Genomic DNA, 27,387 nt, shown 5'->3' with positions numbered 1-27,387 from the left:
CTTCTGGCAACCACTGTTCTACTCTTTTTCTATGAATTCAGCTTTGTTAGATTTCACATATAAGTGAGAACACACAGTATTTGTCATTTTTTTGCCTGACTGACTTCACTTAGCTAATGCCTCAAGGTCCAACCATGTTGTCCCAAAAGGAAGGGTTTTCTTCTTTCTTATGGCTAAATAATATTCCACTGCATATGTACACCACATTTTCTTTATTTATTCATCAAGTTACGAGCCCTTAGGTTGTTTCTGTGTCTTGGCCATTGTAAATAACACTGCAAATGACATGAGGGTGCGAATAGTGATTTTTCTTTCCTTTGGATAAATACTCAGATGTGGAATTGCTGAATCGTATAGTAGTTCTAGTTTTACTATTTTGAGGAAACTGCATTCCGTTTTCCGTAGTGATTGCACCAATTTTCATGCCCATAGACAATGAACAAATGTTCCTTTTCTCCACATCTTCAGGAATACTTGTTTCTTGTCTTTTTGATAAAAGCCATGTTAACAGATGTGAGGTGTATCATTATGGTTTTGATTTTTTTATTTGATTTACATTTCCTTGATTATTAGTGATGTTGAGCATCTTTTCATGTACTTGTTGTCCACTTATATGTCTTCTTTGAAAAAATAATGTCTATTCAAATTCTCTTAATTTTTATTTGGATTTTTTTAAGCTATGGAGTTGTATAAGCTATTGAGTTGTATTAACCCTTTATCACAGATGGTTTGCAAATATTTTTTTCCCAGTCCACAGATTGCCTTTTCTTTTCGTTGATGGTTTCTTCTGCTATGTAAAAACTGTATAGTTTGATGTAGCACCACTTGTTTATTTTTGCTTTTGTTTCTGCACTTTGGTGTCGTATCCAAAAAGTCATTGCCAGGACTAATGTCAAGAGCTTTTCCTCTCTTTTCTTCTAATAGTTTTATAGTTTGGGGTCTTACATTTAACTTGTTAACCCATTCCTGTTAATTTTTACACGTGGTATAAAATGTGAGTTGAATTTTACCCTTTTGAATGTGAAAACCCAGTTTTCTTAACACCATTTATTGACGAGACTGTGCTTTCCCCATTGAGTATTCTCGCCTCCCTTATCAAATACTCATTCACTGTATGTGCTTGGGTTTATTTCTGGGCTCTTGATTCTGTTCTTTTGGTTTCTGTGTTGTTTTTATGCCAGTACCATACTGTTTTGATTACTTTTGGTGTCTATCCAAAAAAAATCATCCAAATTTTAGGATTGTTTTTCCTCTTCTGTAAGAAATGCCATTGGAATCTTGATAGGAATTACATTGAATCTGTAGATGGCTTTGGATATGGACATGTTAATGAGTTCTCCCAATTCATAAAACATGGGATATCTTTCCACTTACATGTGGGTTCTTCAGTTTCTTTGATCAAGATACTGTAATTTTCAGTGTAAAGATTTTTGTTTTTACCTCTGTTTTCTGCTGATCTCAGGCTATTGATAATGTTGCTCTTGGCTACAGATGCCGGGGCTTTCTCACCTGAGCCCAAGGCAAGCTCCCCATAGACACCATCCTTTTTGGAACCAATGTTGTGACTGGACCAGCCTTTATCATCATCATAATCTTATTATGATTTCAAGATGCTCTCAACAATTCATATCAAGAAACTTTGAAACAACAAGATTTATTACTCACGGGTCTTAAAGGGTACATGACGGGACCATACAGTGAGGCCTCAGATGAAAGAGAGAAGGGGAAGGAGAGAGATTGAGACAGAGAGAACACTCAGGCCTGGGGCTCTGCTTTTATTGCGGTCAGTAGTGGGGGAGCCTAGCGTTTCATGGGTTGATGCTTTATTGGTGAATTTAAAACATAAGATCAGGAATTAAAGTGCAGGAAGATAAAAACAAGCAGCAAATAGTTATCTAAGTCAACCAAAGGTCTCTAAAACAAACTTTGGTGGAGAGGAGGTGGGGTGGGGGTAGACTGAAGGAGGGGAAAGCCTGGCTCTTTATCTGGTCATGTGGCTGCTAATGTGTTTAGTCTAGGTAGTTGTCTCCGAAGTGAATACCTTAGCAATCAAAGCTTAAGTTAGGCACTTACATTATAAAAACAAAACACAAAATACTCCAACTGTCAGGCACTTACACTACAACCTCCTTGGTTAAATTTATTTCTAAGTATTTTATTATTTGTGATTCTGTTATGAATGGGATTCTTTTTTCTATTTCTTTTTCAGATATTTGTTATTAGTGCATAGAAACACAACTGATTTCTTATGTTGATTTTCATATGCTGTAACTTTTCTGAATTCCCTTAGTGGTTCCAGCAGTGTTTTGGTGGCATCTTTAGGGCTTTCTATATATAAAATCGTATCATCTGTTAAACAGACACTTTTACTTCCTCTTCTTTAACTAGGATGCCTTTATTTTTTTCTTACCCAGTTGCTCTGGCTAGGACTTATAGTACTATGTTGAATAGTAGTGGTGAGTGTAAGCATCCTTGTCTTGTTCCTGATTTTAGTAGGAAAGGTTTTAGCATTGAATGTGATGTTAGCTGTGTTTTTGTTGTATATGGCCTTTATTATCTTGAGGTATGTTGTCTCTATACCCACTTTGTTGAGAGTTTTTATCATAAAAGTGTTGCCTTTGCTGCATTTCATTAAGTTTTGGTATTTTGCATTTTCATTTTTGATTGTTTCAAGGTGTTTTTGATTTCCCTTTGAGCTCTTCTTTGACCCTTTGGTTGTTCAGGAGTAGCTATTTAATTTCTACACATTTGTTAACTTTTCTGTTTTCCTTCTATTGATCTTTAGTTTACACCACTGTGGTTGGAAAAGATACTTGGTATGATTTCAATCTTATGTTTGCTTGTAGGACACTTGTTTTGTGTCCTAACATGTAATCTATCCTGGGATAGCTTCAGGTGCACTTGAGAACAATATGTATTCTGCTGCTGTTGGGTGAATCATCTATATATGTCTGTCAGGTACATTTGGTCTAAGGTATAACAAGTCCAAACTTTACCTACTGATTTTCTGTCTGGATGATCTTCCCATTATTTAAGTGGGGTACTGAAGTCCCCTACTATTGTATTATTTGTTTCCCCCTTTGCATCTGTTAGTATTTGCTTAATATATTTAGGTGTCTGATATTGGGTGCATATATAACTGTTATATCCTCTTGATGAACTGACCCCTTTATCATTGTATAATGACTTTATCTGTCTCTTATTAAAGTTTCTGACTTAATGTCTGTTTTGTCCAATAAAAGTATAGCAACCTGCTCCCTTTTGGGCTCCATTTGGATGGAATATTGTTTTCTATCACTTCACTTTGAGTCTCTGTATGTCCCGAAAGCTAAAATGGGTCTCTTGTAGACAACATAAAGTTGGGTCACGGGTTTATAATTCATTTAGCCAGTTACATGTCTTGATTAGAGAATTTAGTCCATTTATATTTAAAGTAATTTTATAGGCATGGACTTATTATTTCCATTTGTTTAACTGTTCTGTAGCTGTTTTATAATTTTTTGTGGCTTTCTTCTGTTGCTCTCTTCCTTTGTGATCTTATGATTTGTGTGTGTGTGTGTGGTGTTATGCCTTAATTATTTTCTTTTGTTTATCTACAATAGGTTTTTTCTTTGTGATTGCTATGAAGCTCACAGAAAACATTACAATCGATTTTAAGTTAATAACTTAACTCCAAAATACTAATTCTACATTTTCTTCTCTCCTTATGTATTTGTTTTTGATTTCACTTTATATATATTATATATCCATTTATACATTGTTATTTTATAGTTATTTTAAATATTTTTGCCTTTTAACTTTCATACTAGAGTGATAAGTGGTTTACCCATCTTCATTACTCACCTTCTCTTTGATTTTATTCAGTTTTATTATTTGTCTTGGAAAAGATTATTTTGAGTTGAAATTTTGAGGTGATCTATTACCTTCATGAACTTGAATACTGAAATCTCCCCAGCTTTGAGAAGTTCTTAGCCATTTTTTCTTTAAATAAGCTTCCTGCTCCTTTCTTCAGTTCTTCTGAGACTCCAATAATGCATAGATTGTTTCTTTTAATGATATCCCATAATTCACTTTTTAATTTTCTTTTTGCTCCTCTGACTGTATGATTTCAAGTGATCTGTATTTTAGTTTATTAATTCTTCTGCTTAGTTAAATCTACTGTTGAAGCTCTCTATTGAATTCTTCAGTCATTGTACTCTTCACTGTGTACATTTTCGTTTTTTTAAAAGTTTCTATTTGTTGAATTCACATTGTGTTTATTTAATGTTATTCTAATTTCACTAGTTGTCTATATGTGTTTTTTGTAGTCTACTGAATTTTTTCAAGAAGGTAATACTTTTTCAGAAAACTTGTAGATAATTATTTCCTTATCATTAGTCATTAGAGCTTTATCAGTTTCCTTTGGTAATGTCGTGCTTCCTTGATTATTCATGATCCTTGTGGCTTTGCATTGATGTCTGTGCATTTGAGGAAGTAGGCACCTCTTTTATTAGTCTTTATAGATTGGCTTCAGTAGGCAAAGTACTTCATTGTCTGTCCAGAGATTCTGGGTGGGCCATCTGATGGTGTCCACGGGCAGACTTGCTGCTCGAGTCCTTGGGCAGGCGCATCTGTTGCCTGGGTCAGCAGGTGGGCAGGCTTAGTACTTGGGTTCACAGGCACCAGCCCGGTGCCTGGATCTGCAGTTGTAGATCTGGATATTGACTCCACAGGGGCAACCAGTACTGAGATGAGTTGGCAGCCAGGTTTTGTGGGACCCAGTTTGGAAGGCTGGGGTTATTGAGGCCATCCTCATAGTAGGATGAGGCTGGAGCTACAAGAGTTAGCCTGTAACTTGGAATCATGGGTGCTTGCCTGGGCCTAGCCTGGCACTATGAGCCTTAGTCAACGGGAGCAGATCTAGAGTGTAGGTCTCTGGGTACAAGCCTGGAACTGGTATGGGTCAAAGTTCTGGGTCCATGGGAGTTGGCTTGGCATTGGAACTCACTGGGAGCTTCTGTTCACAGATGCCCACCTGGAGCCTGGTGCCACATTTGTCTGGGGCCCTGGGATCCAGCTGGCACTGAGGTGAGCCAGGAGCCTGGGTTCACAGAAGCCCACCACAAGCCTTAGGCCACAGGAGACACTCTGGACCATAGGAGTCAGTTGGCACTGGGGTGGGCTGAGAGCCTGGGATTGTTAGAGTCCACTGGCAGCCTGGTGTCACAGGAGCTACCTGGGACCTTGGGAACTGCCCAGGTCTGCAGGATCTGGCAAGAATGAGTTGAGCTGGGAGCCTGGATACTTGGGAGTCTACTGCGAGTCTTGTGCCATATATGCAGCCTGGGGCTGTAGGAGCCACTGAGGCCACTGGACCTGGAGTGCCTGGGTCAGTCAGGGGCCCTGGGTTTATGGAGGCCTGCAGGGAGCCACCCAGGGCACAGGGGTCAGCCTGGTGTTGGGCGGGCCTGCTCTGTGTCCAAGGTAAAGTCAAGTGCTCACTTCACTCTCCTTTTCCCAAAGGGAGAGTGTCCTTCTCCACATTGGGCTGCCCAGGTTTGGGAAAAAGGAAGATGGAGGTAGTGTAAATGTATGTTTCTTACCTTTCTCAATCCATCTTTTCATTTTTGTGCTTCACCCAAGTGCTGGAATCCCTCACCTTGAATCCTTAGCTCTTGTGAAGTTATTTTTGAATATGGATAGTTAATCAAATTGATGTTTTCGTTTAGAGGCCAAGAGCTAGAAATTCTGATGCAACTATTTTGCTGATGTCACATCTCTTACTCTCAACACTTTTTTTCCCTAGCACTATTATCCATTCAATAAATACGTGAATATTGAGAGTTACCATGTTCCAAGTACTTTTCTAGGTATTATAGCCTTGGATTCATGGAGAACATTATTTGGTCTTCCTTATCTCGTAACTTCTCTCTCATATTATCTATGAGAGATTATCTATTTAGCTCTTTGTGTTTCTTCTGTATTATTTTTTCTACTCATTTTCTTTTCATCTCTTTTTCAGGGAAAAGTTTTAATTTTGAACTAAAATTTTTCTTTGTAGATGTGTGATTTGATCTTTTTACTTGTTTTTTCCACATCATCTTCTTGTTTCCTCAGGATATATTACAGATACTCATTTATGATGTCTTTCAGATTTAACTCCACTACTCTACTTGTTAAGACTAAAAACGTAGGCGTCACCATTGGTACTTTTTTGGTTGTTTTCGCCCTACATCTAATTCTTGACTTCTTTTTAATATCCAGAATCTTTTCACTTTCTACAACTCCCACTGGTACCAGTCTGGTACCAGCCACTATCATCTGTGCCTGAATTACTACGACTGCCTCCTAACTAATCTCTGTACTTCCAGGCTTGTTCACTGCCCCCCGATGTATGCTGAGCCTCACCAGAGTGAACGTCTAAATCAGATGATGTTACTTCTGAGTTTAAAATCTCTGTCTGCTCCACATCTTTCTCAATGTAAAAACCAAAATCCCTCCTATGTCTTTTTCAGTCCTATACCATCTGACATCTCCTTCTTCACTTAACTCCAGTTCTTATATTCTTTTCCTTGCTCACTCAGCTCCAGCCACATTGGCACCCTTACTCTTCCTCAGACATGCAAAGTGAGTTCTTTTCCTATTTAAGACTGGCCCTTACTGTCTTTCTGGATATCTGCCTATGTATTGATTATACTGCTGCATAGCAAATTATCCCACAACTTCGTGATTTAAAACTTTAAACATTTATTATATCTCAAAGATTCTTTGGGTCCAGTATTTGGGGGCATCTTGACTGAGAGACTTTGTCTCACGGGATACAGCAAGATGTTGGCCGGTCCTGCATACATCCCATGTATTTACATATTTATTAGGCCTAGGAGATCCACTTCCAAAGGGGATACTCACATGAATGGCAAGTTGGTGTTGGATATTGATGGGAAACTTAATTTCTTCTCCATGAGAGCCCCTGTACAGGCTGGTTGAGTGTCCTCAAGATACGACAACTGGCTGTCCCTAGAGAGGGATCTAAGAAATCAAGACAGAAGCTACCATGTCTTTTACAACTTGGCTTCAGAAGTCACACGTTGTCTATTCTACAATATCAAGTCTTTCTAGTGTCATCTTCTCAATGAGGCCTTCCTTGCATTATAAACTGCAGCCTCACTACCATCCTTGCTCCCTATTCCCTTCCTTTAAGATTTTGATTGCATGTATCATATTCCAATAGAGCAGATATTTAGTTGCTCATTTTGTCTCTGGCTGCCTCTCCCCAGTGGAATGTAAACTCCATAAAGAGAGGGACACTGTTCTCTTCGTTTCTGTATCCAAAGTGCCGAGAAGACTGCCTCGTTCATAGTAAAAATTTGTGTTGGTCATTAGTTTCTGCCTTTTCAAGCTGCTAATGTCTGTTTCACTGAGGTTTTTAATTTGGTTGATTGTATTGTTCTTCTCTGTGTAGTTTCTTCTGGTTCATATTTTCCTTCATTTGTCTGCCTCATGGGTGCACTATTGCCTTGAATCCTGTAAAGAAACATTGATTAAGCATTTTTTTTAAGTCTAACCTTTCTGACCACTCTTCTGAGTTACTCCCTTTTGAACTTCCATGTAGTTTCATACACCCAGTGGTTTTTCTGTACTAGCTTATCCTTACAGAGAACTGTCGTGGATCATTCTGCTCTGGTGTGAAATGGGACTGTCAGAGGTTGTGAGCCTGAGTCATTTAAGCTGAAATGAAGGGAGAAGAATCAAATTCCCATCTGTTGTAGTTTCACTCTGTCATTTTAGAGCTCCATTACCAGAGGTTTGTAGAGAGAGCGCCACTGTGATGGGCTTTGCAGCAGCGAGCTTCCCTCCGTGTCAGAAACCACCCTTTTGTGTTCATCATGCCAGCCATTATTTAGCAGGGCCACTTCCAAGGCATACACTGTAAGCGAGTGCTGTGGGATCCAGGCAGCACGGCAGACAGGGATCGGGCACTTACTGAGACTGATGGGGCCACTATTGCCGTCTTACTGTCTTAGGACCCAGTATGTCCTTCTGGATGTTGCTGCTTCTGAGCTCTTTTGGGATCTTTTTGCTTCTTCCCCAAGCAAGGTGTTCATTTGCATGCAGACAAGCAGTTGTCTCTGCAGATTCTCCTTATGTAGAGAATTTTCTTGAGCTTCCTGGGGTGTGTAATTCTTCTGTTTTCTAATCCTAGTACAGGATTTTTTCTGTATATTTAGATAGTCATTTTAATATGATTTAGAGAAAGAAGTTTGATGTGTGTATCCCATTCATCATTTAACTGGGAAATCAACATGACATACTTAACATTACTTAGTATCTCTGACCATCGTATCCAAAGAAGGTCCTTTTAATTTGGGGGCATAACTGAAACATCTACGTTTTTCCCTCAGAGTCCTTAAACAATTTTAAGTTATTTAATTATGTGTTTGCTTAGTCTTTGCTCTCTTTTCTTTCATCCTCCAAGTTCTATATGGTAAAAAAATGCTGTCTGTTTTGTTTGTCAGTGTATCTTCACTGCCTAACATAGTGCCTGAAAGTCAACAGGACTTAAAACCAAATCAAACAATTCATATGTGTGTGTGTGTAATATAAAGGAATAATGATCATTTTTAAAAAGGTGAGAAAGATTTATACAATCTGAAGAGAAATCACAGTATTTAGACAAAATACCAGGCATATGAGATGAGTGCAGTAAATATGACTATTTAGTCTGTCCCAGATCAGGCCACAGACCTGCACAACTTTTCCCTTTCAATATGTCCACTTTGTGTGTGGTATTCGTTTCTTGAAGGGGTAGAAAGACATGTAAGAATATGAGAAAATGCATCTAACATTAACTTGTCAGAAACAGCTAAAGGAGTGAGTGTTACTGCTGACAAAACGGTAAGATTTATGAAATAAATGCATGCATCATTTTAACAGTAAAACTGGCTGTGTTTTCTCCAGCATTATTAAAGACACAGCAAGAAGAATTGGCATTTTCTTGTGTGGAAAAAATACAAACTGAAGTACATGAAATAACTTCATAGTAAGATCATTAGTGACAAGAAAAATTTGCCAAAGGGCATCACAGAATATTCTTTTCTTCAATATCATCCGGAAAAGGAGAAATTCCAGTTAGGTGTTACAGAGTCAGCCTTTGTAAAGGTAAGTCATCTCTTAAAATTTCCTTTAGATGGAGAAATAAACCAGAGTAAAATATTTCAGACATATTTTTTGACACAAGCTAAATGTAAGCCTAGAATAATTTGCTAAATGTCACAAGAGAAGAAAAAAATTAGTCAGAATAAATAGCTGCCTTTAAGCTTAACTGTAATATTTTCTTGTATCTGAGCTTAAAAAAATCACCCTTGTTAGCTAACAGAGCACATTAAATCAAAAGGATTTAACATTGTGGCTAATGTCTTGTTCTTTATGATCTGCACAGGCCTGGATATTACAGCACATATCTTACATATGTAATTCTGCTTTGGGACTACTTTAAAACCAACGTACAATATGCTGAATTAATGCCTCTAAGTGTAATATATATGAAGAGAGTTTGAAAAACTCTTGATGAAAGGTGATATATATTTATGAGGTGCCAGACGTTTGCCTTTAAAAGTAATTTTTATTAACCCACACCATTGAGACTTGTACTGAAGTGGTCTCTTTTTGGTAGTATATTATTTAAAATCTGTTCTGTGAGACCTAGGCACAACGGGGTGACTAAAAGAATAAGTACTTGTCTAAATTTTATGTGTTTTTTTCAAATTGGACCATTGGGCTACATTTTTTAACACAGGTGCAGTGGATTAGACAGAAAACAATAAAAAGGGTTATGTATTTCATATACAACTGCAGGTGTTGAAAATGTACATATTATTGTTATTTTAATACTTTTTTACCATGGAGGTAATCATGGTATCATATGCTTATATATCATATTTCTTCCAAGGTGTTCAAACACATCAGTCATGAATTATTTTACATTTCATAACTTCCCTGGAGGGAAGCAGGGACAAGTCTTACTGCCCCATTGTACAGATGAGGTAACCTGTTACCAAATAGCTACTCTAAATGTCTTCAGAATATTTCCAAGCAGCTTGTCAGGGATTTGTTTCCTCTGGCCTTCCACACTGTGTATCCACTGGGCTGTTGACTGCACCACTCAGAACGTGTTCATGTCTTCTCAAATACAAGGCAGAGTCCACACTGCAAAAAGTAATGGAATCTTAGCAAACATGTGGGAAAGAACAAGGTGCATGTAAAAAAGTAAGTACTTTTCAACAGCTGCGTGGGTCCAGACCCATCACAGAACCTTATTGGCCTAGTTTCTGTTCTACTCCTGACCTGCTTCCCTATGGCCAAGGCAATTCATCCTTTACCACATCCCAGAGTCAGATCTACCTGAGGCTCCAGGAAAAGCAGAACACATTTGCTTCCCCTCATCTAAAATCCACTGCCACAGTGCCTGAGTTAACTCCTTCTCATTTAGCTTACAGGAAATTCTACATCTACAGGACTGGATTCCATCTTATGGCCTTAACACCAAATGTCTGACTTATTTGCCTTGAATAATTGGTAGGTGACAGAAAGTTTGTCTAGCCAGATGGACCTGCACCCAATTGTTTCTCATCAGGGAGTTAGTACAGACTGGGGTTCAGCCTCATTCAATCACCTTGTTTCTGTGACATGAGTTCCTCAGTGCAGGACAACAGACAACTCAGCAGGATCTAAAGTTCTAAGACCATCATACACTTGGGCCCTGTGTGAGTCATTGTATTCATTCCCTCAGTGACTGACTCGTTAAACAAACATCTATTTCACTGTTTGTGTGAGTGTGATGGTTACTGGGCCAATCAGGGAGGCCCCTGCCTCCATTCATCTCATAGTAGATAAAGTAAAATACAAGCAATGACCAAAACATCTCCTGTTTAAAAAAGTATCTCACTTTCTAGCTACAGAGTAGCTCTTTTCTACTGGATAACATCAAAAGGGACTGCTCATCAGGTGCTCCAATAAGGAATGGACATCACTGGTGCCCTGGATGGCTGTCTCCCTCCCTGTCTCTCTGGAAAAGCTGACAGGTATGCTTTTAGAAGTCTCTACCCATGCAGTGATTCATAGCATCATTCACAGCCCACTTTCTGCAACTTACCCAGAGAAATAGCAACAAGAGTTTGGGCAGCTATTGCATCTCTGAATTTTTCTGAAGCAAGGTAAGTATGTTTCTGAAGGTCAGCCCCATCAATAAACCTAAAATGAACAATAACCAAAGATCCTGTGAAAATATGGACTGAGTTGTTTTTATGGAAATTCTTAGGAATGTACTTGATGGGAAAGGGCTATTTAAATGGCCCTAACTATCCTCTTAAAGAAAATCTTTCCTTTGTACACACTGATCACATACATTTTAAAATTCAGAATGTTAGGTAATTCAATAGTTTTTTATGACTATTATGAATTAGGAAGAGGGAAAATACTGTAAAATGAAGGTCCTTAGCTTGAACAATACCTACAGCTTAAAATAAATTATGCTTGCTATTTAATCTTTAAATTTTATTATGTAAATCATTTGTTTTCTCATCTTTGCATATCAAAGAGGATAGTTTTGCTTTTTAACCCTATATATATCCTTATTCCCATAATGGATAATTTGTTTCCTTCATTTGAACACATTCAAAAATACAAAACTTGCCTTTCTTCAGGCAGTTTATTTCACTGTTGGCCTGCCTCAGTGGCTATCCAAACGTCTCCATTATATCTGAAATCCTGCCCTTTAAGTCTTTTATACATTGGCTTATTTGGTGCTGTCTCTTTACAAATTTAAAGAGAAAAATAATGTGCCTTCCACTGCTCTTTCTTTTATCTAGGCTAAAAACCTTACTTTATGGCAAAAGTAGGATATATTATTTAAGGCAAGGGGAACAGCATGACAAACATGCAGAGCAGGCACCTTATAATTGAGCTAACAGCATTGGCTCGAGCATGGAATTCATGAGGAGTGGCAAAATGGTCTGATTGTGGATAGTGTAGGCAAGAGGATCTGCATTGTGTTTACCAGGCAGGGTGGGGATACAATCAGATCTACTTCTGGAAGATTGATCAGGACAGTGGTTAATCATACAGACCATGAGTCCCAGTTGTATATGAATTTTTGGTCAATTTTTCCCTCCATATGTTTGCTTTTCTACATTCCATCCCTTGTGCAGTCCCATTTTCCTGAGTGTGGGCTAGACGTAGTAACTAGATTCTAACCAACAGAATATAGTATAAGGGATGAGATGTCACTTTATGACTAGGGGTTACAGAAGAGTGGCAGTCCATCTCAATAGCAGACTCTGTTGCCTCCTCAGCATACATGGTTTCATGAAGCAAGTTGGCACCTTGGAAAGATCCACGTGCAAGGAACTGAGTGTTCCCTCTGGCCAACCACCTTTCAGAAACTGAGGCCCCCAGTCCAACAGCTTGTAGAGAACCGAATACTGCCAACAGTCATGTGAATTTGGAAGTGGATCTTTCCCCAGTTAAGCTGTGAAATGACTACATCCCAGTTGATCCAGGGGTTTCAGCCCATAAGAGATCCTTAAGCAGAGGACCCAGCAAAGTCACGCCTGGATTCTTGACCCAGAAACTTAGCAGCTTAAAACAACACACATTTATCATCTAATTCTTGTGGTATATTGACCACTTACCTCAACAGATGACTAATACAGGGGTGCATGTGTAATTTCTTGAAAGCATGTGCTAATCCACTGAGCATATGCACTACAGGAGCTTAACCTGATGTACTGGTTGTGAGGAATGCAAACACTGTGGACAAGGGTATAATGATGCCCAGAAATAATGTGGGATTATAAATGCTTAAATTACGGATTTTGGGGGTTCTGTATGTGTACATTCATATAGTTCATTCATGTTCAACAGTAAAACGTAGAACTGTATCATCTGAATTGAGGTATTGCTGACAGCAAGAGAGGGTACTTCTGTGATCCTAAAGAGCACACTTTATAAATTTTTATAAGCAGTTTTGTAGATGCAAAGCATGTACAAGGCTAAAATATTCAATTTCTTTTTAAATTGGTAGACCAGTCAAATGAAGGCTCTAAATGGGACCTCAAAAATTAAGACAGGGGTGGGCACTTACGTTTTAATGTGTTCTTGCTACCATTTTTTTCAAATGTAAAACTCATTCCAAATGCTTGAACTTACAGAGCAGATCTTTGGCACTGTAGCCGAGAGCATACAAACTAAAACAGCAGCACAAACAAAATGAAATGCTGCCAAACCAAACCAAACCACTCTACTTTATTCTGCCAAGTCCAAAAATTGATACCTTCCTCATGGTGAAAATACCTCATTAATGCATGTTTCTATGATTTTGCATTTTGTTAAAGAGTCATAAGTAATGTGATCAGATTTTCTCGTTGGGAGAACCAGAAATGCTGAGGGAAAAATGTGTAAGAACAATTCCTTTGAGACAAGAAAAATTACAGGGCCAAGAACCAGGAAGAGACAGAAACGCCAAGAAGTAAAACCCCATATTTGGGGCTGCTTTTCTCCTAGGTTCTGAGGCATCTGTAAATTCTATTACAAACTAAGCAGAATTTTTGATAAATTAGCAGTTGTGAGGCACAGAAATTCAACTCTACACTGGCCAAATTAGAAGCCCTAGAAAACCTCTATCATTGAAGTGGGATCTCCAAAGGGCTACACGACAGAAGAAAAGGTAAACCAGAAATGAGAGAGAAGGATCCTGGCCTTAACAGGAGTTGGCACTCAAATGTAAACTGTCCCAATCTCAGTAACTGGCAGAAGGTGATCACCAATTGCTAGTACCCAGGCTGCTGGTCTGAACTGAACATAGACCCTGAGAGAGGTTCACTTTCAGGTAAGAGGGAGCATTTAATGCAGATCAAAACAATTAGAAAAACCTAAAAAAGTTACATAGTTATTTATTTAAAGGTATCAGAGAATTTCAACAGCCACAAAGACTAAAAAGAATAAGATTCTGATGAGGGGATAGATTTATAGAGGAGAGCTAAGGACCTGGGCTTCTTTTGCAGGCATTTGTTGGTTAGGTTTGAAACGAAGTTAGAGACCCCCAAGTATACCTGCACACAGAAGGGCTGGCTGCTACTAGAGGGACAGAGTGAACAGCAGAGATTGGGGGTTATATGGGACTGGGTTGACATGATTGGAGGTTTCAGAGAGCCCAAACATGGCTGCTCTCCCCCTCAATGTATGTCTTGACCTCTAAAACTGCACAGCTGGAGGCCAAAGAACTGAGACCAAAGATAAAATGCCTAAAAATCAAGGGACTATACTGTTTTTGAATTGGAAGACTAATTATTGTAATTATGTCATTTTCCCTAAACTTATCTAAGGCTCAATGCAATTCTGACCAGAATCCTTTTTAGACAAAATTGATAAACTGATTAAAAAACAAAGACCAAATTTTAAGGAGGAAACATAAAATTGGAGAATATACACTAACAGTTATCAAAACTCAAGAACTATGATAAAGTATCTTTTCTGACCACAATGGCATGAAACTAAAAATCAACCACAGAAAAACAAATGAGAAAAAAACAACTGACTTCATGGAGACTAAACAACATGCTACTAAAAACAAATGGGTCAACAATGAAATCAAAGAATATATTAAAAAATTGCTTTCAGACAAACAACAATGAAAACACAACCACACAAAACCTATGGGATCCAGCAAAAGCAGTCCTAAGAGGGAAGTTCATAGCGACACAGGCCTTCCTTTAAAAACAAGAACAAAATCAAATAAACAACCTACCTCCTAAAAGAATTAGAAAAAGAACAACGAACAAAACCTGAACTAAGCAGGAGGAAATAAATAAAATAGAGACTACAAGACAATAGGAAAAAAGCAATAAAACTAAGAGCTGTTTTTTTTTTTTTTAAAGAATAAACAAAATTGACAAACCTCTGGCCAGTCTCACCAAGAAGAAAAGAGAGAGGACACAAAATAAGAAATGAAAATGGAGAAATTACAACCAATACCACAGAAATACAAAAAATCATAAGAGAATACTATGAACAATATATGGCAATAAATTGGACTAGAAGAAATGAATAAGTGTCTAGAAACATACAGCCCACCAAAACTGAATCAAGAAGCAATAACTAATTGGAATAGACTGATCACTAGAAGTGAAATAGAATCAGAAATAAAAAAACCTCCCTGCAAACAAAAGTCCAGGACCAGATGGCTTCACTAGGGAGTTCTATCAAACATTCAAAGAAGAGCTCATACTCATCCTTCTCAAACTCTTCCAAAAAATTGAAGAGGAGGGAATACCCCCAAATTCATTCTATGAAGCCACCATAACCCTGACCAAAGCCAAAGTCACTACCAAAAAAGAAGACAGAGCAATATCATTGATGAACATAGATGAAAAAATCCTCAACAAAACATTAGCAAACAGAATCCAACAACACATAAAAAAAGATTATACACCATGATCAAGTTGAGTTCATCACAGGGACACAAAGATGATTCAACATAAATGACAAAAACCACATGATCATCTCAATAGATGCAGAGAAAGCATTTGATAAAGTTAAACACTCATTTGTGATAAAAACTAACCAAAGTGGGTATAGAGGGAACATATCTCAATGTAATAAAAGCTGTTTATAACACACCTGCAGCCAGCATAACACTCAATGGTGGAAGGTTGAAAGCCTTCCTGCTAAAATCTGGAACAAGAAAAGTATGCCCACTCTCACCACTTCTATTCAATACAGTGTTGGAAGTTCCAACTATAACAATTAGACAAGAAAAAGAAAGAAAAGGGATCCAAACTAGAAGAGAAGAGGTAAAATTGTCACTATATGCAGATGACATGATACCATATATAGAAAACCCTAAAGGCTCCACACAAAGATTGCTAGAGCTGATAGAAGAATTCAGCAACTACGGACACAAGATTAACATACAGAAATCAGCTGCATTTCTTTGCACTAACAATTAAATATCAGAATAGGCAAGTAAAGAAACAATCCCTTTTAAAATTGCATCCAAAAAAATAAAATACTTAGGATTAAATCTGACCAAGGAAGTGAGAGACATACTTGGAGAACTACAAACCATTGATTAAGGAAATTAAAGGTGACTTAAAGAAATGGAAAGATATCCCATGTTATTGGATTAGAAGAATTAATATTGTTAAAAATGGCCATACTACCCAAAGCAATCTACAGATTTAATGCAATTCCTACCAAATTATTCAGGACATTTTTCACAGAAGTAGAACAAATAATCCTAAAGTTTATGTGGAATCACAAAAGACCAAGAATTCCCAAAGCAATACTGAAGAAAAGGAATGAAACTGGAGGAATAATCCTCCCAGACTTCAGGCAGTACAACAGAGCTACAGTAATCAAAACAGCACTGTATTGGTACAAAACCAGACATAGATCAATGGAACAGAATAGAGAATGCAGAAGTAAACCCACAAAGTTTTGGTCAATTAATCTTTGACAATGGAGACAAGAATATACAATGGAGTAAAGACAGTCTTTTCAGCAAATGGTGTTCGGAAGACTGGACAGCTGCATGTAAATCAATGAAGTTAGAATACACCCTCACAGCATATACAAAAATAAAGTAGCTTAAAGACAAACATAAGACAAGACACTATAAGCCTTTTAGAAGAAAATATAGGCAAAACATTATCTGACATAAGTCTTAGCAATGTTCTCCTAGAGCAGTCTACCCAGGCAATAGAAACGAAAGTGAAAATAAAGAAATGAGACCTAACGAAACTTGTAAGCTTTTGCACAGCTAAGGAAACCACAAGCAAAGCAAAAAGACAACCTATGGAATGGGAGAAAATATTTGCAAATGATGTGACTGACAAGGGCTTAACTTCAGAGTATATAAATAGCTCATACAGCTTAAAAATAAGAAAACAAACAGCCCCATCCAAAAATGGGCAGAAGACCTAAACAAGCAATTCTCCAGTGAAGACACAAATGACCAACAGGCACATGAAAAAATGCTTAATATCACTAATTATCAGAGAAATACAAATCAGAACTACAATGAAGTATCACCTCACATCAGTCAGAATGGCCATCATGAAAAAAAGTTCACAAATGATAAATGCTGAAGAGGGTGTGGAGAAAAGGGAACCCTCCTACACTGCTGGTGGGAATGTAGTTTGGTACAGCCATTATGGAAATTAGTATGGAGATTCTTCAAAAGACTAAAAGTAGACTTACCATATGATTGAGAAATCCCACTCCTGGGCATAGCATATATGCAGAGGGAACTTTAATTTGAAAAGATATATGCACCCCAATGTTCATAGCAGCACTATTTACAATACCCAAGACATGGAAACAACCTAAATGTCCATTGACAGATGACTGGATAAAGAAGTTGTGGTGTATTTATACAATAGAATACTTCTCAGTCGTAAAAAATAATAAAATAATGCCGTTTGCAGCAACATGGATGGACCTGAAGATGGTCATTCTAAGTGAAGTAAGCCAGAAAGAGAAAGAAAAATACTATATGATATCACTTATATGTGGAATCTTAAAAAAAGACAAAGAACTTATTTACAAAACAGAAACAGACTCAGACATAGAAAATAAACTTACAGTTACCAAGGGGGGAAGGGTGTGAGATGAGATAAATTTGGGAGTTCAAGATTTGCAGGCACTACAATATATAAAATGAACAAGAAGTTCATACTGTATACCACAGGGAACTATATTCAGTATCTTGCAGTAATCTATAATGAAAAAGAATATGAAAACAAATACATGTATGTATATGTATGACTAAAACATTATGCTGTACACCAGAAGTTGACACAACATTGTAAACTGACTACAATAAAAAAATAATAAGAGAACTGTGATAATGCTGTAGTAATTAAGACAGTGTGCATTGGTAGAGGGACAGAATTACAGGCCAATGAAATGAAATCAAGTCTAGAAACATGTATATGATCTTGATTTATGACAGACAACACTGCAATGCCAAACAGCAAAGATCACCTTCTCAATGAATTATCTTGTGTCAACTGTATAGACATATGGGGAAAATGAAATCTGGTTCCTACCTCACATTTTACATAAAAACCAATTCCTGGTAGATTATAGTTATGAAAAGTATAGCAGTGAAGTTTCTAAAAGACAATATGGGGGAAATTATCTTGACCTTTGAAAAGGGGAAGACTTCTTTTATTAGTTATAAGAATGCTAACCATAAAGAACAGACTGAGAAATCAGACTAGAATAAAAATTACTCTGTTTGCAAGAAGACATCACTTGAAGAATAAAAATGCAAGCCCTCCACGCCAAAAAAAAATAAGTGATATGATTTTAAACACACATAACTGAGAGGGTTTGTATTCAGAAATTATAAAGGACAAAGAAATTCAAATCAATAAGAACAAATCCACAGAGTAAGTGGCGGGACTCTGCACTAAAGTCAAAGAAGGCTCAACCACATTTACCCTCATCAGAGAGAGATGAGTTAAACTCACTCCAAGATACTGCTATTCCCAGGGCAGAAGGGCTAAAATTTAAAAACTAAAATATCAAAACTGGGTGAGGATGTGGGACAGTGGAAACTAACACACTGCTCTTGAGGGTGTAAGGTGGTACAACCACTTCAGAAAACAGTTTGTCATGATACCAACGCTGGAACTAAGTGTACTGTTTGATACAGAAATTCTAGTTGAAGGTTTATACTAATTAGAAATGCATAAATCTGAGGACTAAGAGATATGGTTATTGTTTTGAGAATTCTTATGCATAAGAGCCCCAAGCTGAAACATTAATGCAAATGAATCTCATGAATAGAACATGGAGCAAAGGGAGCCAGACACAAAAGAATGGGATCTTGGGTATTGTAGTCATAAAGAGCTCAAAAGCTGAGAAATCAAAACTATTGTGTTAGAAGTAGGAATACGAGTTACTTTTGGGGGATGGGGTAGCGGAAAAGGGAAATGATTAGGAAGGGACATGAAAGGGTCTTATGGGTGATAGTGTATGTATTTCTCCCAAACTTTGCAGTTCAAAAGAAACATTTATTATATCAGTTTCTACAGGTCAGGAACCAGGACATAATTTATCTTATCTGGGTGCCTCTGCCTCAGTGTCTTTCATGAGGTTGAAATTAAAGTGTCAGCCTGGGACAGTCCTCTCATGCCTCAACTGGTGGTGAAGTATCACTCTAACCTCACTGATGTGCTTTTGGCAGGTCCTTGAAATCTGCTTCCAAGCTCACTCACGTGGATCTTTCCCCAGGACTGTCTTGTGACTCTGCACCTGACTTGCCTCAGCATGAGCGATTTAAGGGAGAACAAGAGAGGGAATGCCAAGAGGGAAGCCTCTGCTTTTGTGTTCTCTAATCTCAGAATTGACACTCCATCATCTCTGCCTCATGCTTTCTGCTAGAAAAAAGTCCCTAAGCCAAACCCATACAAGGGCACAAATAAACAGGAGGCAGGTGTGTGTCACTGAGGTCCACAGAGTTTGCCATAAATGGCAATGGTCAATTTCTTGACTTTGGTGGAGATTACATGAGTAATTGCTTTATGGTTGTTCACTGGACTGTATATGTTCTGTGTGCTGTTCTGTAATATGTTATCTTCTACAATAAAAATATTTTTAATTAAAAAATATACAGTCATAGAAGTGTCTTCAAGCTTCACTTCTTTGATTATTTGACTGGAATCAAGATGCTGTATAACTCCAAAGAACTTATTACCCACTTGTTTAGATACATGGATTGCTTTAAGAATATTTAGGAATATTCACTAAGGGTCCTACTTACAAATAGGTAAACCCACTGGAATAGAATAGTTCAAAATAGAAATTGACAATGAGCTGATCTTTCACACGGGAAGCAATTGTTCTTGAGACCCTATTTAAGCCTTGCTTACTTAGCATACTTCTTTAGCTGCTTGAGGACAAAGTATACCTGAGAGAAAGGCTCACATTTCAAATTTGCCACAGATGCCACTCTCAGTGTGAACTTAACGACTTTCCAAAGTCACAAAACCTTAACTATAATTTTCTAAATTTAAAAATAAAAATTTTACAAAATAAAGACTTATTATACAGAAATTGCCAATATTGACTGAATGGGAAAAGAAAAATGTCAATTGATAATATATTTTTGTCATATATAAACAGGGACAAAGAAAACATTTTCATTAGTACCTAAACATTAATATTACACTTTTAATAGAAACAGAAACAATGCACATGGCATTAACAGAAAAAGCAATCATATTTGTACTAGTCATCCAGGAACAAAACACATATATAAATAAATTCTTTCATAGGGAAAAGAGGAGCAGCTTCCATTTAAATATACCACTCACTCATTCCTTGACAAACCTGACAAATGGCACAGCCCAGCCAGTCAACCTGCCCTTCTTGATGGGAAAGAACACAGAAGCGAGCATGGATCTGAAACACTTGTCACTTTCCCTCAAGTGGAGAAATCCAGAGGGAACTTGAGAACAGGTTAAGTACCAAAGAAAAATACGATGTTTCTATTTTATGTAATCCTTTAGTGTAAGTAAAAAGCATTCAATACCAAGATATATACAAAGAGCTACAAATAATGTACATCAAACTTGACTTTTTAAAAGCGTATATTAAATAACGAAATCTAAATCATCAGATGTTAAGAAGAGTTTCACACACATAACGGTAATAAGTATGTAAGTGTCGATTACTGAGCTACTCTTTCTCCTAACTCCAGAGCCATCTGTCTGTGTCACGATGCTGGGGTGGAGACCTCGCAAACCACACTGCCAGCTGCTCCCTGATAGGTTCCGTCAGCAGGGTCACAAGAAAGGGCCTGCAAGGCTGGAGCGGGGGAAAGGGCTCGCTCTGGCCTCTGCTTGCTGGTCCTGCCAGATGGCTCAGCAATAACCCTTCACCCTGGCGGCAGTCATGGATTCCCATGCCTAGTTTTTCGCCCACTCCCAGACCTCCTAAGTACAAGGGACGTGGCTCTTGGGGCCATCCACCCACCTCCTCTGGTTCCCGCCAGAGGTGCTGGCAGCTTCCAGCAGACACTGTCTCTGTTACCTCAGTGTTTCCTTTTTATAGCTTCTGTTCTCTAACATACACTTACACAATTTCAGATCCTGGCTTCTCTGTGTTTAAATAACAAATACGGTTTCTGTTTGCCTGCCTGTACCTCCACTGATACAGTAGTCTACACAATAATCAGTAATTATTACAAAGTTGTATTATGGCCTTATCTGAGCTTATGGTTTGCTGAAGAAGGAAAAAACTTTTTCCTCCACCAGTTTAAATGAAAATAATGTCATTGGTTTAAGAAGAAAACACTGATTACCACTTAGATTTTCGTAAGTCTATGTACAAACAATTTTTGGACTCCAAACTATGTAACTGCTTCATAAAAATCATAAGAGGTCATGCTTGTTAGACAGAATAAACTCTAAGATTACTAATGTACATCCTTCTAAGAAGCATCAGGCCATATTATGTGTGAAAAAACATAAATCATCTATAAATGTAATATAAAGTAAGAGCAATTACTTTATTAACTATAGAGAAAATAAAAGTATACTAATTTTTTTTGGTACTGGTCAAAACAATTAATAAAAATTATTCAAAAATTACACAAATACTTGGAAGTTTACCAGCCTAATACTATGTTTGGTTGGATACTATTTTTAGAAAATACCAACAAAAATGTTTCCATTGCATAAACATGCAGTTTTTCAAAACAGTTTTAAATGGTTGTGACTGCTACATTGTGTTATATACATATTTTTGATGAGGTTAATGCCTGTGAAAATGTTTGTCATAGATTTCCAGAGATGACACTTAGTACGTAATTTTTTAATAGAACATTTTTTTCTACGTATGATTCACAACTTCATGAATTTTTGGTGGTTTCTCATTTTTAAAATAGAACACAATAGTAATTTTGAAAATAAAAGAACTAATTGAAAAGCATATGTGAAGGATTTGGGGCATAGAATCCTAAATTTTAATAATTATTAGTCAATTTGCATTAAGCTACCTTGGAAACACTCTTTTTTTCAAATAATATTAAGCTAATTAATTACAAACATCAAAATGCAAAATTGACTATTATTATGTGACAGATATGACGTGTATAGTAGGATATAAAATCATATTAAATCATTTAGTAAATTAATTGAGAAAAATGATAAAATAATTATGTAGTATGGATTTAATTTTTTCTGTTCCTGAAAACTTTGTCTATTGAACTTTCTCTGTTGTTGGAAAGAGTGTCCTTGAAAGCTTCTACTTTGATTACCGCCTCTACTGTAGCAGCTCTCCAAATTATTTAGTAATTTATAATGGCCAAATCGTTACCTCTTTCTGATCTTTATCTTTGAGGAGCACAGGTAATAACTTCAAGCTCATAAAATCACTCTTACTTTCTATTGGGTCATGCAAGAATTTCAATATCTATGTGGGTACCATGAGATCCTTGTTAGAATATAAAATTCCAAGTCTGGAGTAAGGAATATGTAATGCTTGGTATGTGGGGTTGCTATTAACACCGACTCTAAAGAATTCTCGCTTTCAATATCTGGAAAACAAGTAGGAGTACGTAGCTGTCTTAATTGGGGAAAACCACCAGCTAGCCTGTGATACTAAGAAGTGGTACCAGGCCACCAAGATGTATCCCATAATACGCTAAAAATCACTCGGGGATATTTTGAATGGACATTTTAGAGACTGACATTGGGGCTCTATCAGCAAACTAATATTTATAAGTCTTTCAAAAGGTAACATGATGGCTGAAGTGATGGTATAACTAGAGTGAAATGTCATTCCTTTACTTCAGGTGATGTACAAGTAGGCATTTACTGCTATCACCCTCTGGAAGTTTAACCATCAACTATCTTGGTTTTTAAAAACAAGCAGCTGATTTTGATCCAGGGCCACCAAGAGAAGTAATAGAAAAAAGAATATGTAGATGGTACACTGTGATTCATTGTCTCTTAAACTAACAAACACAATATTTATATGAACAATGGTGTGGAGATTTGACCCAAGATAAATGACTATTCCCATCACTGCATCCCTGGGAAAAAATGATAAAAGAACACACAGTAGTGATTCACTGTAAGGAAAGGAAGGGGTTAATCCTACATTTGTGTTGAAATACTGTTCTTCTACATCTACCCGACCCATGGGTACACCTGTCAGGAAGCCTCCTTGAGTTAATCTCCCCCTCAGTGAAATACACATGAGAATGAATGGTTTCACTATAAACATTAATGCATGTCCAAAGGCTTGTGGGTTTCCAAGGCACCCAGGACAGTGCAGAGACTTTGAGGCCACAGGTTGAAGTTCACACTGAATTCATCAGGCTCTTCATATTTGTAAGGAAAGAGGTTTATTCTTATTGTCATTGTTCTTTCTACCTTGTGGTAAGAAACTATTCAATCACAAAAATGTGAACTGCATCACATATGAGCAGCTTCCTATTTGGTTAAATAAGGCTGGAGTCTACATTTGTATTGGTAGTAATGCTAGGCCTACAAAGATGCTGAAAACTGATAAGAAACTGAATAGTTTCTCAAAATGACAGTCTGTAAGTGGTAGGGATCCTGATTTAGACCTGGAAAGATAATCTGTAGTGAATATGCTGCTCTTTCTTCCCTTATAAAATTTTGAAGGCAAAGGTTGAAAATTACTGACTTATTGCCTCATGAATTCATTTGAGGTGGCACATATTGAAATTGAAAGCACTATTACGTGGGTAGCCCATTGTACATGGTGATAAGAAAGCTATTACTGAACTTGGCTGAACATCTGTCAAGCATGGCTTTTGAAATGAGTCCTGTGCACACTGAGGCTCTGCCATGAGGAAAACAAACTCATTCTTTCTAACAAGAGATACTAAGTCATGATCCAGAAATATGTGCATGTCCTCCTATGTCCCTGTGAGAGGGACTTTAGGGCCCTGAGAAAATTAAGCACTGGGAATTACAGGCTATAAAATAAAGAGAGTTGATGCTTCTTTTTTGATAAATTAGTGCTTTAATTACTCAGAGTTGATACTTGTGATCAACTAGAATAAATTAAGCAATTCTGTAGTGGCAAATGACCTCAAAAACTTCAGTGGCTTTAAAAAAACAATGTTATTTTTTGGCCGTGTTATGTGTCCATCATTGGTCAACTGTATCCTCTTCTCTCTCTCTGTCCTCTTTTCTTTTTTCCACTTTGGGACCGAGTGTGATAGAGCAGCTCCTTTTCAGGCTTTTTCCATGCTAATGACAGAGGGGAAAGAGGCAAGGTGGCAGACATCATAATAGTTTTCAAACCTGCTCAGAAGTGGCACATGTCACTTCTACTTTTATTCCATTGGCCAAAGCAAAAATGGTGGCTCTGTTCATGGCTCTTTTATACAGGTACGGAATGGTCAAGGGCTAAAGCTGACTGACCTCCGCTGAACGACTCCTCTTTACAGTCCTTGTTATTTAGTGTCTCTTCTATGCCAGTACTCTTTAGTCAGCACAGATACAAGATACAAAGATGTGTGCTTTTGTGCCCATTCCCACATAACTGGGTGAGGATGAAATTTTCAACTGCATTAGCTGACCCCAACTTTCAGCTCACTCTCATGTGACCTTTGTAATTATATAGGTCAATGATACCCTTGCTGGATATCCATGCATTTCACTCCTAGGAGCACCATAGTCTATCAGCAGTCATCACAGATCCCTGCAAGTCAGGACTTTGGTTGCTGTTTTGGATTTATTACCTGTTATGGTAATGATGAACACCTTGCCTGATAGTTGCTGTCATCTGACTTATGCTATTCAGAATCTCATTTATTATTTGCTTCTAAAGAACCCAGAAGCCTTCTCTACCATTAACTCTGACCCACAAAAAAAAGTTACAACTAAGCTCCCTAGTAATGCCGGTGCCCTGACCGCTTGATCCTCCCTTATTGCTCTAGTGAATGAAGTAGCCTCTAGGTCCTCCTAGAGAGCATAGGCAGCTTAAGGGGTTTACTGATAATATATAATAAATTCATTCTAGCATAATAACCTCTCTGAACCTCTTAAATGCTTCCTCAGTACTATGCCAAGAAGATTTTCACATCTACCCCCCATATTTACTGTAGACCCTCATGTTTTCCAAGCTTCAAGGAGCCATTCCAGCAGTGTATTCAGATTTGCTCCTGGTATCTTTGTTCCTTCTTAAATTCTGAATTATAGAAGAGTGTCTCCAATAAGTAGATTCCAAAGAATCTCAGGCTTTTTTTTTTTTAGAATTCGTAGACATATTTTGAAAGGCTTAATTGTACATTACTTAATACTTTAGTCAAAATGAAGGATGTTTTATCCTGATCATTAAGAGTTATATTGGAAAAATACAGTTTGAATTCTGATCAACGCAACACAGACCCTCTACATTATGAATTTATGAATGAAAAAACATTCATTTTTGCTCCAGAGTGGATGCTTTCTGGCTTCTAGTCTGGTGGCTTCCTTTGAGTATCAATTTAGCTTACTAGCCACATGGTACGTGGTATCTTTTGGGCATATGTACAAAACATGTTCTTAGCTGTACCCATGTGAAAGGAGATTAGAGGCAACAGAACAGTTCTTCCAAGACAGCGTCAATGGAGTTGGTCCACATGGCAGATCTTAAGTACTTTGCAAATAATACAATTGTTTACTCTATTTAGGCATCACTATGACCAAAGAGACCCTTATGGATGTGATGGAGAGGCGACTGTGGTGGGTTTCCTTAGATGCCAAATGCCAAAAGGCATTCTTGTGAGAAAAAAATGTAGTTTGGTAATCTACAGATCCCAAAACATTTTGTTGTTAATAAATTCATTATCTGTTAGTCCTGACAAGTCTCTGTTGAAGCAGCAATGCTAATTTTACTAGAGCACAGAAGACTCTAAATCTGCCTCTGGTAAGTCAAGTACCATGCTGAAGCTTAAAAACTATGTCTGTAATAAAGCTATTCTTTAATTTAGGCATTAGTGCATCCACACTGGGAATTACATCTATTTTCTTTCATCTCAGGAAGAAAGAGCCCCCTACCCCTACCCCTACCCCACAAAACATATGATACCATGACAGTTCCAAAAGTTGTTTTGGTGTCCTGTTGGTTTGTTTTTAATGCACAATTTATATACATTAATCTAGCCACCTCTGTAGCAGTCGAGAACATGCTCTGTTTTGACAGCCCTTATAAAAGTGCACAAGGCTAAGATATACTTAGTGTGGTCTCTCATGGCTTCCATACCTTGATGGACTCTCACCTTCTGATTTCCCAAAATTCTGAGATAGTTTAGCGTAATGATTATGGGTTTTGAATCAAAGTTGATTTTTATTCTAAACTCTCCCACTAACTAGGTACATGATCTCTGTTAAGGTATGTAATTATCAGCTTGTTTCTTTATCAGTAAAATGTACCTCTTAATAGTACTTATCCCACAGAACAAGTAGTCAACAAATTATTATTATCCTTATCGTCAACATGTTAACAAGGCTTACTGATCTTTTCTGAGCATGTTTATTTCTTGTGTATCTAGTCTTACTTACTTGTGAGTGAATGTTGAGCTAATGTCAACAGTAACATAAGAAAATTTTGTCTTTTGCGGGGAGTCCTATTTTTAAAAAAGTGGGTTCAGGAGATAGGATAAAATTAGGGAGACATATAGGTGGATAATGAAAGAACATTGTGATTGATTTGAGTAGAATGATATTAAGAAATAATAAAAACTACTGTAAAGGAACCTGGATTATATGGTAAATTACATAATAATAAGAGGGGACAAGTATGTGTTGTGAGGTCCATTATCAGTAAGAAGTCTTAATAAAAAGTGATTTTAAAAAGGAAAAAAAAAATTAGTCACTAGACCATGACAGAGTGATATCTTAAGGGAAATCAGGACCATAATGTTTGTTCTCATGTGATCTAGAATGTATGCAGTTGCCTGAATTATGAGTATATAACAATCACTCCACTCATATAATTCCTATTATGGAAAAAAAAAAGGTTCAATGGAATAAAGAAACCTAAATTAGATATATGTTCACACAAAGAGTAAGTTAGTGGAGTAACTCAGAGTTACATTTAATTCTAAGTTATTCTTTTTAGTAGAAACACGTTTTTAATGTACCTTGGTCTGTTGTACACTAGTGGAATTTTTATGTTCCTGACTTTGGTGAGCTTACCAGCTACATACCCGTCATTTTACTGAAATTTGAGGCACTAGGAGTTCTGCTATAAGGGATTCTCTCAGGTACACTTAGCGGCTGCTGCTTCAGGGAAATTTTTGAAGCAATTCATCTCCAGTAAGTGGTCTTTTACAATTTCACTTTGATTATATTGCATAAGAGGTTTGGGAAAGAA

The 27,387-nt window shown here is 37.3% G+C and overlaps 2 long non-coding RNA genes across 2 annotated transcripts in view; one reads left to right on the top strand and one right to left on the bottom strand.

Moving 5' to 3' along the window:
* LOC116662553 overlaps positions 1–19,594 on the top strand; it is an 84,982-nt gene extending 65,388 nt beyond the window's left edge. Inside the window, exons 2-4 of the long non-coding RNA XR_004318529.1 lie at positions 8,938–9,138; positions 10,932–11,060; positions 19,232–19,594. This is a non-coding gene — a long non-coding RNA (uncharacterized LOC116662553). The remainder of the gene's footprint in view (positions 1–8,937; positions 9,139–10,931; positions 11,061–19,231) is intronic.
* LOC116662552 overlaps positions 9,339–27,387 on the bottom strand; it is a 92,544-nt gene continuing 74,495 nt past the window's right edge. The window contains exons 2-3 of the long non-coding RNA XR_004318528.1: positions 11,132–11,229; positions 9,339–10,185 (exon numbers count right to left, since the gene is read on the bottom strand). This is a non-coding gene — a long non-coding RNA (uncharacterized LOC116662552). The remainder of the gene's footprint in view (positions 10,186–11,131; positions 11,230–27,387) is intronic.

The sequence above is a fragment of the Camelus ferus genome, unplaced genomic scaffold, assembly GCF_009834535.1.
Source record: "Camelus ferus isolate YT-003-E unplaced genomic scaffold, BCGSAC_Cfer_1.0 contig322, whole genome shotgun sequence".
Classification (NCBI taxonomy): Eukaryota; Metazoa; Chordata; class Mammalia; order Artiodactyla; family Camelidae; genus Camelus; species Camelus ferus.
The sequence above is the reverse complement of the archived record's forward strand: the minus strand, read 5'-3'. Positions and strand labels throughout refer to the sequence as shown.